General features: G+C 33.1%; 1 long non-coding RNA gene and 1 pseudogene across 1 annotated transcript; both read left to right on the forward strand.

Annotated features, from left to right (window-relative positions):
* The first annotated feature begins 1,060 nt into the window (after positions 1-1,060).
* On the forward strand, positions 1,061-5,970 carry LOC128168827 (uncharacterized). The gene is made up of 3 exons (XR_008241456.1): positions 1,061-1,248; positions 5,408-5,617; positions 5,845-5,970. It is a non-coding gene; the product is annotated as an uncharacterized LOC128168827 (long non-coding RNA).
* Positions 5,971-6,266: 296 nt separating this feature from the next.
* LOC128168814 (uncharacterized) lies at positions 6,267-7,907 on the forward strand (annotated as a pseudogene).
* Positions 7,908-12,648: the final 4,741 nt, after the last annotated feature.

Below are 12,648 nucleotides of genomic sequence, written 5' to 3' on the forward strand. Positions count from 1 at the left end.
ACCTGATACATGTATCCCTGTTTTCAATGAGGTATATTCCTTCAGGGTCCTCCACACACCTGGGATAAGTTATGCATGCAAGCAGATTCTTCTAAATTACATTACTTAAAGATATGGATTTTTAGCAAAATTCAAGTTTTGTAGAAAATCAACTTTTTAAATTTTAATGCTGTTCATGAAAATAAAAGTCCCTGCAGTATTTGAACCTGCATGCAGGTTAGTAGACCGAAGCAACACCCACTGCACCGCAGAGATGGACAACAAATTTTGGCAATATAAACTGTTTTACAAAGCGCTAAAATCGCCATGTTGTGATGTTCTGTCGTAAACTAAAAGAGTAGAAGTCATGGGATGTTAAGGATCCTTATGAAAGAAATTTGCCTAATTATAGACCAGCTACCTTTGTTAAACTATTAAAAGTTAAAATTCTCAGAAAATGTGTTACCCCCCCCCCCCCCCCCCGGGGGAAAACTTCTGAATTCACATAAAGTTAAAGGTATGAGCAAGTGCCTTTGCCCTTCCCCACCATGGGCAAACAAAATAATCTCCCGGAACCACCTCCCCCTCCGCCCTATGTGATTTTTTTTTCAATTGGTTAACTGTTATAATGATAATTTAGACAAAGTTGGTTTTAACACTAACGTCACTATTAGAACAGTAAAGAGACTGTTGATGTTCAGAACAGAATTTTGAACGTTTGAAACAAAAAAGAAAAACAAAACAAAAACAAAATCTTACCTTTGGAGTTCCAGATAACAGGGATGCAGAATCTTCATCGGAAAAGTAAAGATGCAGACTTTCATCTTCAATTTCTGTGGCGTCAGAGTCTCGATCCATCTTTACTTTGTGTTTGGTCAAGCCGCACATCCAAACTCCTTTTTAAACTCTCGGAGAAACTGACCGCACAAAGTGCATGCTGAGAGGGATGATTCTATTGGCTATTTTTTTTTATCAGCAACTGATATGACAGATCGTACCAAGTTTTGTACTTTACTTATTGCACATTTTATGAATAGCTTATGAAAGGAAATAGATCATCGTTTAGTAAATTATTCAAAATGCCATATCTTAAAAGTCTGCGGAATAGCTAGGCCTATTCGTAAAAATTCACGATTTTACACTTTCTGATCAACATCGAATACGCTATTGATAAAGTTAATGATGCTGACCATGCTGACGTAGTTGTAATATGAGACGCACCACGCCATTTCGATCAACTGGTCAAGAACAAAGGAAATCCAAGTTTATGTAAGTATTTTTTAAAGTAAAGTTGTTAGAAATGTGTGCACATGCATGAAAATCGAATATTCTTTTAGACATAACGTGCGAGTACCCATTATTGCCGAGTACCCATGATTGCCGATTGTAATCCGAGATTCCTCTGACTCTAACCCCCGCCTTTATATTGTGACTTGCAAGTCAAGTCACAATATAAAAGCGGGGGTTAGAGTCAGAGGAATCTCGGATTATGCCGATTGTTATAAAAACAGCAAGATTTCCGCTATCTATTCGGTGTTTTTAGCTACAAACCAAAATAAATAATAGACCTATAAGAGTTGTGAATGAAGAAAATTTACTTCAAGTACGTATCTCGGAACTCACCATAACAAACGTAAGCCTATGAAAACGTATCTCAATTGTATCCGTACCCGTGGGATGACATATGCCACTGAATGTTTGACTTGTAATCCTCTTTGATGACAGAGCATTTTTTGTTTAGGTCCAAATTCGAAGGATATTTACCTCCGTGTTATTATATTTGAAAAAAATAAGCAAGATACCATTTCTACTATAGTCTGTCCCAAGATATTTATGCTGCATATTTGAACGATTTTTAATAAAAATACACATACCTGTGACTGAAGTGCAATTAAAATCGATGAAAGGGAAAATTCCCAAGATAACTTCATTCACACATTATCATTTTTCCCTCGTAAAAATTTACAGGAACGAAAACAGATTTCCTACGGAGATTTATAATGGGGAATGTTGACATCTTTTCTCCATTCGGAAATACTCGGGACCCCTCGCGCAATTTTTCAACGTTATCATCCGGGCGTCTTCATCTCCTTGGCAATGGAAAAACCTCGTAGACTTTTTATTTTTAGCCGTGTACTGACACCCGACAAGCTAGAGGGGGCGTTTCAAAGGGGAAATCTTGGGATTTTTTCATACTATTGAATGAACATTGTCTGAACCAAGAGGTATTTATAAATATTGAATAATTTAAGAAAATATGCGGCAAAAATATCTTGGGACAGACTATACACAATATTTAAGAAAGAAAACCGAGCGTCTGCTTGCTTGTAAGACGCTATTTTGTTTACAACCTGAGGCGGATCAAAGATTTATCACACGCACCTGCGGTGTAAATCAGAGGCGTTGCTATTAACTTTCACACACATTATTTCTTTAACTGGACACACTTAAACTTATTTTAAAATAGTTTTAAATAAATAAGCAATGCAAATCTTTAATTTGTAATTATTTGTGCCGAGACATGTGAAGCACATGTTCCTCCCTGTGTGTGCATGTGGCCGCAGAGACAACGAAAAGAAAAGTTGATATTGATGAGAATAAAATAAAACTTATTCCTCAAATTAAATAAATGAACAGTGCAGAGATTTGCCTAGAAATTTTTACATGACAGCTTACATGAAGAGAATAATAGAGAAAACTTATGATTTTTTCGGCAATAATGGGTACTCGCACGTTAGGCTATACCTATACAACTTTCAGTTTGCTAAGATTATGTGTGTATGTACATGTTAGCCAGTGGAACAGTTTAAGATCATTGGTATGTAGTTCCTGTATGTATTTCAGTTGCTGTCTCTTAAAATTGTATCAATAACGACCTGTCTCTAGGTCATTATTTGTAAATGCATTATGTTGCAGCTAGTAGATGAAGGAAGGGGGGTGGGGTTGAGAGAGAGAGGGGGTGTTTTTTGTACAAAGTCGCCATCTTAAACTCATATGCTGAAGATATATATATATAATTTAAGCGCAGCAAGAATTACACATACCGTGCATCATTGACAACTAACTGATATATTGACAATTATCAATTGACATCAAATAAACTTTTAAGGGAGAGAGGAGAGAGAATTATTTTCAAAGTTTTAAAAAATTCTTACAAAAAACATAAATCTGCTTCCCCCTAAACCATTCTTTACTTTTGGGGGGATTTGATCAGACTGTAAAATGTAATTTGTGTGTAGTTTGATGAAAGGTGTAAGCGATAAATATAATTTTTCTTTTGTAATTTGTTTTCTGACTTCAACTTTTTTTTTCGTGGTTCATAATTAAAAAAAAATTTTTTTTGCATTCTAAATACCTACATTGTATCCTTGCCCAAAGTCCATGTTTGTACATGTAGATATGTAATTTCCCATTTTCCAATTTGATGGTTTGACAATATGCAGTATCTACATAAATTTTTAACTGTTTATTTATTTGTCTTTATTCTTTTTTTAATTGGGTTCAAAATGACAAGGCTGTAACTTTAAAAGCACTATATTTTTTATATTTCCTCCTTACTGATGTATTGTCTATGCAAATATAGCTTAAAATTGGAAAAATAAGACACTAAATCTGGCTTGTATATACATAATCTCCATATCTAAGCAGAAACCAGAAGAAATTTTGAAAACTAATCATCTGAGGCAGCTAGGTATCGCAGTTTATCTTGAAATAGCTAGTACACACATTACATGTTTGATCCATAATCTAAAATTTATTGCCGGAAATATATAGAGCGAGTTCACTGTGACACCATACATTTAAATCTATAATCATTTGTTTACGTACATCGACTCAATATGAAAGAATGGAAGCAAGTAAAAGATCTCTTAGGTCTCAGCAAAGCTTGTGCGATGCTCTAAACATTTAGTGTCTTCAAATGTCAACTGTAAATTAAATTATCCAGTAATTTTAGGGGATGGGGGTTGGTAAATATATTCCAATGGTTATTCAGGTTGTGGTCCTAGCCAATAATTGGCAAAGGCCTAACATATGCAAAACAGGTCAGTAAATTCATTAAATTTCATTATAACATTTAAAGATAGATTACGTGATGTATATTTGTTGATCCATGAGAGATGTTTCACCATTCAGTGTCAAAGATTTATTATATACTATATAAACAAAACTTAATCTTAAGGGAATATTTAGCATTTTGAAAAATGATTTCTATGAAAACATGTACAATTATAAATTTCTTTTGAAAATTGTTTTCAAGTGATTATATTTTGAACAGTTGAATTAGAAAATTTAAAATCCCTGTACACTAGATGTACTAATGCTCTTTAAGAAATGCACTTTATATAGATAGCTACTTCAGAAGTTTTGATAAATCTACATGAAATATTGTAAGTAAGTTTGACATTCATTTGTTAGTTAAAAGTAATTGAATGTATCCATTGTGTCAAAACTCATATTTGGCACATGGCATTTGTATTTGCATAGATATACACAAATCATGCTGTGCAGTTCACTCTGTAATGAAGCCTCCTAGTGATCTTTCATAAAGATAAGCATTCTTGACCTGTCATTTCAGTAGTAAATCTAATCACGATAATGCCCCATAGTGTGAAAACATCAGCAGATAATGGATTACACAAAGATAATGAATTACCACTTGCCAGTTGTAAACTAAATTAACTTTTCATCTTATTTACTTGTTAATAGTAGTTATATAATTACATACATTAACATACCAGCACTAAAAGCTTACAATCAATGAAGATCTGAACACCAAAGGGAAGGATTTAGGATTATTAATATGTAAACCTGATGCTGATCATTGATATGCAGCAGTGGTAAATATATTATGTAAATAAGGCCCTTACAAATATTGTTTGTTTGGAATTGCCATCTTGGTGTTTTCAGACCCAGGAGGGAGTGATGGATATTTTTTTGTTCACACTAGAAGTTTACCTAATTAAAACTTGGTTTTAAAAAAAACAACAAAAATCTCCATAAGCAGTGGAAATTAAATGCTATTAATAGTATCTCAAAAACATGAACAAATGTACTACTCACCTGTATATGTAATCATTGTACAATGAGAAAAAAATCAGTAAAAAAATAATTTCTTCATTTTTGGTTTATGAAAACTTGATCAGCAAGGAGTATTTGAGTGAAACACTGCAGGAGGCAGTTCCAAGCAAACAATAATTTTATTTTGGCCCAAGAATTTTCAGAATACATATATATTCTTTGTAGGTGTCTTGTAGCTATTGCAATATTGTAATTTTAAATCTGTATTTTGAAAGGCAGCATATATATATGTATATATCATGACAATAATCAGAAATCCACAATGTTACAGTTGTATGCAAGTGGGGAAATATCAATAATTTTAAATTTTGAGACATTGTATTATCTTTAAATAAATTTATTTTAACAGTTTGCATGGAGAAAGAAGGTATCAGTAAGACAAAGACAGCCAATCATGTGAAGCAGCGATCAAAGAAAAGAAGAAAATTAAAAAGAAGTCGGAGATTTCACAAACATGAAGTTGAGGAAGAAGTTAAGTGTGCCTCTTCCGCGTCTGATTCAGATGAATCTCTAGGGACTTTTTGCGATAGATATGAAAGAAAACAGAAAACAAAGAAAGGTATGTTTGTATATTTTAGAAATACTGAAATCACAAATGATGATGTAATTTAATTGATTGATTTTAAAAATATTTCATTCTATTAAATATGTAGATTTTTCTGTTCCTTTAATTGATATTAATGGCATTGTGTTAAAAAATTCCAAATCCAATTTTCAACCCTTAATTTAGCAGTTAAACGTAAGTTCAATTGTTATGAATATGATATTCCTTAATTCTATGTAAAGATGTAAATCCAAATCCCCCGGTCAGTGCCCAAGAGGATACACCTTTATCTACAAGCCTTTTCCAGGACCCATTGATGAAGGACTTTAAATCTTATGTTGCAACAAAGAACAAATTAAAGAGGAAATGAGGAATGTCAACTGTCAAGTCTGAATGAGGAATTTTTATTGTGTAAGTTTTCTGAGGCACACAATTATACCTAAAGCAAACAAAGTTTAAGAATTGTCATTTTTGTCCTTCTACTTTTCATAGCCATTGAATGCTTTTAATATCCATTTTTTATTTTTTTTCTATAATTTATCCATTCTTAGTACATGTACTACTATATAAGATCTAGTTAAATTACATATAAACCCGAGGGAGGGGGCATCTAAAAGAGAGCTCTAGTACCTTAAAAATCTTTCTTGCAAATATTATTTTATGTTTGATTCATTAAATTTTATGTACATATGTTCTGAAATTTATCGCTGATTTTTTTTTAGTTTCTTGATGGACCTTCATGATCAAAAGCGAAAGAGAAAGTTCTGTATGACCTGCAATGAGGAATTTTCAAACAGGTACTTTGCAAGACATACATGTAAAAAGAAACCCATTCATGACCAGACGAGTGCTGCTAGTGATCAAGATGTGCAAACAACCAATCTCTCGGACACTCCGTCTACATCCAGAGCCACAGTTGACTGCTTTATGGAAACAGAAGAAACGGAAGCATGTGCCACAAGTGATCTTGAAAGGAATGAGTTATCGTCCGACACTGAAAGTGACTGTGAAGGTACAGTTATTGATGATGAATTGTTAGAAATGATTATTCAAAGCAGTGAAGGAGAGTCGACATCTGATATAGAAACTGAAGACCAGGAAACTTTGTATGTTCAAATAATATTGAAACTTCTCTTTAGGTGGCAGTCAGTTTTTTTTTGTTTCAGATCTTGCATTATCTTTTATAGTTTTGTTGCTCAAGTCTGTGTTTTATCTGTGTTCATTCTCTTCCACTTTTCTTGACAAGCTTTACAGGAAATTTCCATCAACTGTATATCAAGCAAATAATGCATTGCATTTAAAGTTAGATAATTTTAAGAAATATGTTGTATGTCCAAAATGTTTTACATTGTATGAATTTTCTCAGTGTATTCAATCAGTTAAAGGTAGAAATATTTCAAAGAAATGCAGCAAAATAGTTCAACCCAACCACAAACTTGCTCATTTCAGAAAACCTTGTGGTGAAATACTACTAAATAATGTCACAGTTAATGGTAAAGCAAGTCTTTTAGCACGGAAAACATATTGTTACAAAAGTCTGAAGGAAAGTGTTCATAGACTTGTGAAGAAAAAGGGATTTGAAGAATTATGTAATAATTGGAGAAATCAAAGTTCTTCTGAAGATATATTAAGTGATGTTTATAATGGCAATATTTGGAAAGACTTTAATGGAAGAAAATATGATTTTTTCACAGAGCAAAGAAATTTTGGACTTATGTTAAATGTAGATTGGTTTCAACCTTTTAAATATTCAAATTATTCTGTTGGTGCTGTTTATCTATCAATTTTAAATTTGCCACGAGAAGAGCGCTTTAAACGAAACAACATTATTTTAGTGGGTATAATACCAGATTGTAAAACAGAACCTCCAACAAATACTTTTTTGGAACCTTTAGTGGATGAGTTGCAAGAGATATGGGAGGGTTTTTATTTGTATAGTTATACATCCCCCTCTGATCCTGTAAAATACAGGCTCGCCCTTTTGTGTGTAGGGTGTGATATCCCAGCAAGCAGAAAGTTGTGTGGGTTTCTTGGTCATTCAGCTACAATGGGGTGTAACAAATGCTTTAAAAGGTTTGAAGGAGATATTGGTCAAAAACATTATGGTGGATTTAATTTGAAGGAATGGGTGGAACGTCATAAAGATTCCCATATGAAGGTGGTCAAAGAAATTATGAAATGTAAAACCAAATCCCATAGAGAAGAGATAGAAAAGAAGAATGGGATAAGATATTCAGTACTTTTAGAGCTTGATTATTTTGATCCTATTGCTATGACAATAATTGACCCAATGCATAATGCATAATTTGTTTTTGGGAACAGCAAAACGCATGTTAACAGTATGGAAAGATCAGAAGCTTCTTTTGCCAGAACATTTTGATAAAATACAAGAAAAAATTTCAATGGTCATTTGTCCCTCAGATATTGGCAAATTGCCTCAAAAGTTTTCCTCAAGCTATGGTTCATTTAATGCTGACCAGTGGAAAAACTGGACCATTATATTTTCAGTTTATGCACTTAAAGGTCTTCTCCCTGATAATCATTTAGAATATTGGCGGAAATTTGTTTTGGCATGTAAAATTTTGTGTACTCGATCACTAGCCAAAAGCAATGTTAAGGTAGCACACAAGTTGCTTTTGTCATTTTGTGAATCTGTAGAAAAAGCATTTGGTCAAGAGGCTATTACACCAAATATGCATTTGCATGCTCATTTACATAAGTGCTTGTATGATTTTGGTCCTGTATATGCATTTTGGCTCTTCAGTTTTGAAAGAGAAAATGGAATATTAGGTGCTATTCCATCTAATAATCGATTTGTTAGCTACAGCTTATGAGAAAATTTTTAAAAACTTTGCATGTTGTTGATATTGACTGTGAGGAAAGTGTAATTCAAAACTTTGGACCAGATTTTACGAAGATTGTGTCTATGATTGATGGAAAAGATAGAGGTACATTAGCGGAAATGCAGATGTGTCAGTATGAAAGTTTTTTTCACATGTCCTCTAGAAATGTAGATTTTTGCTATTTTGATTGGTCAATTGATGCATTCATTACAAAAGGTTTTTACCATTCTACTTTAAGAAATTCCTTTGTCAATGATGGAGATATTTCTTTTTTGAAGGATCTGTATGCTGTTATATATGCAAATGTTGAAACTTTTGTAGTGTGCAACACATGTAGATCAACTGACAGTGTAAATTTTTTTGGAAATCTTGTTGGAACTAAGAAAGGTAGAAGCAACCGTTCCTCAATGATCACTGCCCATTGGGTAGGTAAAAATGGACATATTTCATCATTTGAGAATATGAATCTCAAACCTAGACCGGGACAAGTTGAGAAAATAATTCTACATAATGTTCTCATTCAGGGAGTATCACATGTTCATTGTCTTGCAAGGGTTAAATGGTTTTCACCTGTTAATGAATCTTTACAAAATTATTATGGTAAACCTATTGAAATTTGGAAAGCAGATGTATATGAGGATGAGGGACCTGCTAGCTTCATTCCAATTCAGAGAATAAAATCAAAATTCGTTCATGCATATCAGAATTTTCAAGGTGTTAACGGAATAGTTGTTATACCAAGAGAGAGATTTTTATTTTGAATTGTATTGGATTGCAGGCTCAAGCATGTTTTAATACTGTTTTAGTTTTCTTTTCCCACTACAAATCATATTTATTTTATTATGGTTATTAGTGTTATAGAGTTGTATAACAATTAATGCTACAAATTATTGTATATAATTTTGAAATACTTTCATTTGTACAATGGATTTTGAATATGAAGTTCGGTTTGTGAAGTTTTCTATATGCTATATGCTATATTTTATTAACTTGTAGTTTTTTTTGGTTTAACATGCTTGTTTGTGTTTGTCAGAAAGATATATATGCTTCATGCTGATGTTTTTGTTTTTTTTATGTAGATTGAAGATGTCTATTTTTTGTCTGACAACTAGATTTGTACACAAATATCAAATTTATTTGCCTATTGTTTATAATATCCATTGAAATTTTGTTGTATAGATATAGTATAGAATCAGAGGTTGTGCACATACAATATTTTGTGAAGCTTTACACATTGTAACAGGTTCATAGTCACCTCATTTTTAAATGCATAACAAAAACTTGTGAAGTCGAGCACATGCAATTTTGTGTGAAGCTGGACACATAGGTAAACACTTATCTCATCATCATTCTACACGACAAAAACTTGTGAAGTCAAGCACATGCAGTTCTGTGTGAAGCTGGACACATAGGTAAACACTCATCTCATCATCATTCTACACGACAAAAACTTGTGGAGTCGAGCACATGCAGTTTTGTGTGAAGCTGGACACATAGGTAAACACTTATCTCATCATCATTCTACACGACAAAAACTTATGAAGTTGAGCACATGCAGTATTGATATATAAAGCCATATCATGCGCAAAAAATGCACACTCAATTGCACAAGGTGCATACTCTACATTTTTATAGTGTTTCATTTATTATGCATCATGACTTGTTATTAGATGTAGAATTTTTTATAAAACACATTAAGTTTCAAGGCTTCACGTTAATATTTAAAAAAAAATATATCCGTTGTTTTTTATTTTGATATGAACTATTATATTATGCAAATTTTGTCAATAAAAATATAAAAATTGCACAGAATAACTTTTAATTTGCTTCTGTTTATTAAAAACTTTCATTGTTATTGATAATTGATTGTTGTTAAAGTTAATTTACACATACAATAGCATTACATGATTAGTAATAGGATTGATAATTTGAATAAGAGCTTATAAGGAATAAGTAAGCTTCAAAAATAAGTATGAAAAAGGTCATACTCGGTATAAGACCTTTATGAAATTAAGTCTATGTAAAGAATATTTAATATGACCTTTACATCTTTATAGAAAGGTAATATTTATGAACCTTTATGAGAAAGGTCATACTCAGGATAAGACCTTTAAGAATTTAAGTCTATGTAAAGAATATTAAATGTGACCTTTACATCTTTACCATCATATAAAGGTAACCTTTATAAAGTTTTTGTAAAGATTGTTAAATATGACCAAGATATTCTGTCTGTTCCTTGAAGAAACTACATTTCTTTAGCTTCATTTTAAGTCCATGCTTCCTTAGGCGGTTAAAAAAGTCTTGAATATGGCGAAGATGATCTTCCGGTGTCTCTGAGAATATAAGAATGTCATCCAGGTATGCGATAGCAAACTCCTCTTGTCCTTGAAGAATTATGTTCATCAGCTCCTGAAAAACTGCTGGTGCATTACTCAACCCAAATGGCATACGGTTGAATTGAAATAGTCCTTTGTGACATGCAAAGGCCGTTTTTTCTTTACTTGAATCTTCTAATTTCACTTGCCAATATCCACTCTTTAAGTCTAGTGCAGTGAACTATTTTGCCTTACCTAGTAAACATAGGATGTCATCAATCAACGGTAGCGGGAATGATACTGGTTTCACTATCTTATTCAAGCTTCAAGCTTCAAGCTTCTAAAGTCAACGCACATCCGGTCTGATCCGTCCTTTTTCTTCACCACTACTAAGGGAAATGATCAAGGCGATTGTGATCTCTCAATAATCTTTGCGTCCATCATTTCCAGTATGGCCTTGTCAATTATCTGTCTTTTATTTAAGGGTATACGGTGGTGATCTCCAGTTTCTATCTTCATTTTGACAGTATCAGTCACTCCAAAGTCACTGTCTTTCTTTGCAAATAAATCATTGTTTCTGCTCACAAGTCTTTTGATTGAGTGTTCAAATCTTTTAGGTACATCAATTTCTTCTTTTGTGTCTTGAGTAGTCTGTATTTCTGAAATTTCCTTTGTTTTAATGCGGTAATTCGTCCTACTATGTAGCCTCTTGGAATTTTATAATTATTGTTAGTTTGGTTAACGAAGATCATTGGAACTTTCTTATCTTTCCGAACTATACAAACGGCGTCTTTTAAATATAATCCTGGGTCTTCCATAATGCAGTTATTGTCTATGCTGTTCACTTCAACCAAGTCATTTTTTTCCAGAGGAAAATTGTTATTTATTTTTCCATAGAATACAGTCACCGTGTTTGGTCTCATAATAAGTTTCTTAGGAGTTCTTACAATAGTTGATATCTTCTTTAAGTTCCGCGTACACTTTGCCATCAATACGCATGAGTCCAAGATCAAAGTATAAACGAACATTGTTTTTCTTGAGCCAATCACGACCGAGAATCATGTTTCGGTTGAGTCCCTTTGTCACATAAAGTTTGTGGTATAAAGTTAACCCTGAAATCTTAAAGGAAATATTTACATACTCTATCACAGTTAAAGAATTGCCATTTGCTGCTTGTAAAGAGGGGATATCATTATTAAACAACTTGGGGCGGGGAAATAGATTTTCATACATTTTTTTACTAATTAGAGATACGGCTGCACCTGTATCTACCAAAGCTCTAAATTTATTTTTACCAACTTTTAATAAACAGCTACTGGGGTTGTTAGTAAAATTAATTTCATATGTAGGTCTTTGTTTAAAGTTCTTTCTTCGGGCTTCAACGAAGGAAGAACGTCTTAGTTTTCCTGTTTTTGTTTGTCAAAATAAGAACGCGATTTGAAATTTTGAGACGATCCCCTATTTACTTGGTCGCCAGATTTATATGTTCGGCCTTGACGATTTGATGGTCTGCCCCGATTTTGCTGCGCTCTTTGATACATATGCGGGCCCCAACAATCTGCACGCACATGACCTACTTTACCACAATTCCAACATTCCACAGACGAACGGGGTTTCTGCTCTACATTATGGACGGGTTTGTTTTGACTGGGTCGTTTATTTATTTGAGGACGGGACCTGACTTGGGGTTTATTTTGAGTACAAAATCGAGCCCTATGACCCGTCTGTTTGCATTTAAAACACCTACTATTACGCGCATGGTCAATTTCCGTTGGTTCTACATGCCTTGTTTCTACTGAGGTAAGATTATCTGCTCCATCCTTTAATAATGGAAGAGTAGTATCAAAATTTGAAAGAGTTCGTCTGTTGTCATTACTTTTTACAATTT

This window comes from Crassostrea angulata, unplaced genomic scaffold (genome assembly GCF_025612915.1).
Source record: "Crassostrea angulata isolate pt1a10 unplaced genomic scaffold, ASM2561291v2 HiC_scaffold_56, whole genome shotgun sequence".
Taxonomy (NCBI): domain Eukaryota; kingdom Metazoa; phylum Mollusca; class Bivalvia; order Ostreida; family Ostreidae; genus Magallana; species Magallana angulata.